Below are 4,026 nucleotides of genomic sequence, written 5' to 3'. Positions count from 1 at the left end.
GCAAGGCCATGCGGCTTTTCCTTGGCGTCAGGAAGTGACATTTGCTCATGGTTGCTGTCTATCAAGGCTACCAGCCAATCAACTCGAGGAGCCTCCTATTTTCTGGGAGGGGACAGGAAGGAGGAAGGAGGACCTGCGCGGAGAGGTCTGTGTCTTTTGGGTTTCTGACTTGGTGGTGATGGCAGGAAAAGACAGAGAGGAACTGAGGAAAGATAGGATTGCGAGGTTGTAAGAATTCTGTTCTCAATCTTTCTCTTTCTGTATTTCAATAAACCCTTAAAAATCTAAACTCATTTTATTGGTGATTTTAGTCAGTTTCCCCCAAAACTGGGGGAACAGATTAGAACCCACATTTAGAATCTTAAATTTCACACTGGCTCTGGTTAAGGGACAGACAAATCTAAAATAAACAAATAGAGACTGGGTTTAGTGACTGAGCTATGTCAGATTTGCATCCATAAAGGTGGTAGGATTCTTTTCTAATCCACATCAGGTACATACAATATCCTCCTGCTCCTCCACTTTTTTTTCCTCCAGCTGGGCTCCTATATAAAGCAAAGAGAGCTGCTGAATCCTTGGAGAGTCTGGCCTTCCAAGTCTTATGCTATTAAAGAGATGCTTGGGCCATTGAGAGATTGAGTGATTTGGTCACACAGTTGGTATATATCAACAGCTGGACTTGAACCTATGGCTTTCTTTATTTCAGGGCCAGCTTTCCCTTTGTTGTATCATACTGATCTTCATGTACACACATGCCCAAAGTTTAATGCTGTTTCACCACAGCAACATTATACTGTATAGTAAAAGAGAAAATAATATAATTAGAAAATATACTGCAATTGTAATCCTAAATTCAGCCGTGATTCTCCCCAAGTATATTTAACCCTATGTGTATAAATGCTTATAAAGCAAACAAGCTATACATTTATTTTTGTGGGGCAATGAGGGTTAAGTGACTTGCCCAGGGTCACACAGCTAGTAAGTGTCAAGTGTCTGAGGCCAAATTTGAACTCAGGTCCTCCTGAATCCAGGGCCAGTGCTTTATCTACTGCACCACCTAGCTGCACTCAACAAGGTATACTTTAAAAGTTATTTTAAAAATCATTTCAGGAGACATTTTTGTAATCTGAGTGGGACAAAAGAGGATTATTTTCTGTTTATAGAAGCCTTATTAAATATTGAAATAAAAATATAAAGGTTTATATGTTCTTTTGTACTACATACTCATTTATTTTTTGGTGCTTCTCCTTTATTCTACTCAAGTCTTATTCAGTTTTTAAAAATAGGACAGTAAAAAGATGTTATATTTTTCAATGTGTTCAAACCCACTCTTGATTATGGTAATGGGTATGAAGAATAGTGCAGATCATTGAAATATACAAATAATTGAGCAACTTCATTCCCATTTCCATTACACCCATCAACAACCTTCTGATTAAAGCTACTAAGAAGTAACAAGACTGCTTCATTAAAGCATTTATTACTTCATTTCTTAGCCCACTTTCTCATTGCAATGTAAAAAAGGTGGTAATCCTTATGTATTTGTAAACTGCACTTCATATTACAAAAATGATGCTACTAAAAAAATCCTCCAGATTTCTTCTGGGTAAGGTGTCCTGGAGCAGCTGAGTCTCAGCAGATCCTCAGAAGAGAAAGAATGCCCAGTCTACTCATTGTCTTCTTCATGATCTTCTTTCTCCTGGAGTCTGTGACAGAAATTATAGAAAATGGTTTCATCATCCTAGCGCTGGGCATAAGTGGGTGTGATATTGGACCCTGCACCCATTGTTATATGATCCTTGCCAGCCTGGGCATCTCTCACCTCTCTTTCTATAGTGGGTGGCAGTTCTTAGCAACTTGTACACATATTTCTCCCCAATAAACAGAAGGCTCCACTTTTTCATTTTCAGGAATTTTACTAACATGGCCATGTTCTAGTTGACCACCTGGTTTGCCATTTTCTATTGTGTGAAAATTTCTTACTTCACTCACCCAATTGTCCTCTGACTGAAGTGGAAGATTTCCCATTTGGTCCCCTGGCTACTGCTATGGCTCCTACTGATATCCATTTTGATATGCATCTCAGGTTTTGTAAAGAGCTATTATATTTTCCAACTGCCAGTCACTGAATTACTCAAAAAAGACCACTTTGGATGATATATGTATTTTTCAGAGGTATTTTTTCTTTCCACTGCAAATGTTTGTTTTGTCCATTACTTTCCTCTTTTTCCTGGTCTCTACCATCTTTCTTATTTCCTCCCTGTGCTGACACTTGGGGAACATGCTGGTCCTCAGGATCCAAGTATTCAGGTCCATATCACAACCTTGAAGTCACTTTTCTTCTTTCTCATCCTCTATATACCATACCTTCTGTCTCTGATAATCACCAACACAGCACAGGGTTTCAGTTTTCAATTCTCAGTTTGGGGTATGGGAGGTAGTGACTTATGCTGACATCTCCATCCATTATGCCTTCTTGATCCTGAACTGTTCAAAACTGAGAAGGGCTATAAATAATATGCCTCATGAACCAGAGACTGCATAAGAGGAATTCAATTCTGATGTGATAACTATCAGTAATCAATACTAAGTAATGACCAATATTGCTACTTGTGATATAGATGCATAAGAATTAGAAAGGAAGAATGAAAGGAAGGAAAAAAGGGAGCAAGGAAGGAAGGAAAGAAGGTGAAAGGAATGAAGGAAGAAACAAGGAATGAAAATATATTTTATTAACTACTTCAGCATTGACAGAGGTGCAAGGAGAAAAACTAACAGGACTATCATAGCCAAATTTCAAAATTCCCAGGCTAAGGAGAAACTGTTGGAAGCAACAAGAAAAAAGCCCCAACCATTTAAATGCTGTAAAGGTACAATAAGGATCTCACAAGACCTAATAGTTTCTACAATAAAAGCTTGATCTTAGAACACACACACACACACACACACACACACACACACATGTTCCATTTATATCTCTATCTCTATACACACATATATTCCATTTATATATATGTTCCATATATGTATGTGTGTATATATATTCTATTTATATATGCATTCCATTTATATATACATTCCATTTATATATGTGTTCCATATATATGTGTATGTATATGTATAAAATAAACAATGAAATATTTAAGGCTTTTTTGTTGGGGTGGGGAGTCAGGAAGGAGAGAAATAGTAAAATAGATATGCTATTCCCTAACCTCAATTTAAAAAAAAAGGAGAAAACTAAATTACCAGTATCAGCAATGAAAAGATGAAGTTACAACCAATGAAGAAAAACTAAAAAAATATTAGGAGCAATTTTGCCCAACTATATGCTTATAAAACTGGCAATCTAAAAGAAATAAATGAATGTTTACACAACTTAAAATTACCCAGATATAGAGTACAGTAAAAAAAGAATACTTAAAATAACCCTATCTTCAAAAAAGAAAGTTTTTAAGGGCATAAATGAACTCACAAAGGGGAAAAAACATTAGAACCAATTGGATTTGCAAGCATATTCTATTAAACATTTAATGAACAATAAATCTTAATACTATAAAAACTGTTTGAAAAATAGATATGGGGAGGGCAGAGCCAAGATGGTGGAAGAAAGGCAGTGACTCATCTGAGTTTTTCCCAAAACTTCTCCAAATACCTTTAAACAATACCATAAGACAATTCCTGGAGCAGCAGAACTCACCAAAGGGTGAAATAATTTTCCAGCAAAAGACAACTTAGAAGTTTTACAGGAAAGGTCTGTTGTACTGGGGTGAGAGTGGAGCACAGTCCCACACAGGCTGTGCCCAACTGGCCCCAGCAAACCAGGAGCAGACCTTGGGAATCACTGAATAAACAACTGCAGGAGCTTCCTCAGAAGCTTTCAGCCCACAGATGGTAAGGGTGTCAAACAACAGGTCAGGAGATTACAGGGGTTTCTTTGCTAGCACAGAGGTAGGACTCTGTTGCTTTGCCCATGCTTGGATCCAGGTTGCAGTTCTGGGGGGACTGCTAGGGTGAAGAGCAGCCTTA

General features: G+C 37.6%; 1 pseudogene; it reads left to right on the top strand.

The window, feature by feature from the left end:
• The first annotated feature begins 1,657 nt into the window (after positions 1-1,657).
• LOC122727787 lies at positions 1,658-2,545 on the top strand (annotated as a pseudogene).
• The last annotated feature ends 1,481 nt before the right edge of the window (positions 2,546-4,026 follow it).

Source organism: Dromiciops gliroides, chromosome 5, assembly GCF_019393635.1.
Source record: "Dromiciops gliroides isolate mDroGli1 chromosome 5, mDroGli1.pri, whole genome shotgun sequence".
NCBI classification, from domain to species: Eukaryota; Metazoa; Chordata; class Mammalia; order Microbiotheria; family Microbiotheriidae; genus Dromiciops; species Dromiciops gliroides.
This window is presented reverse-complemented; position numbering and strand designations above follow the sequence as displayed.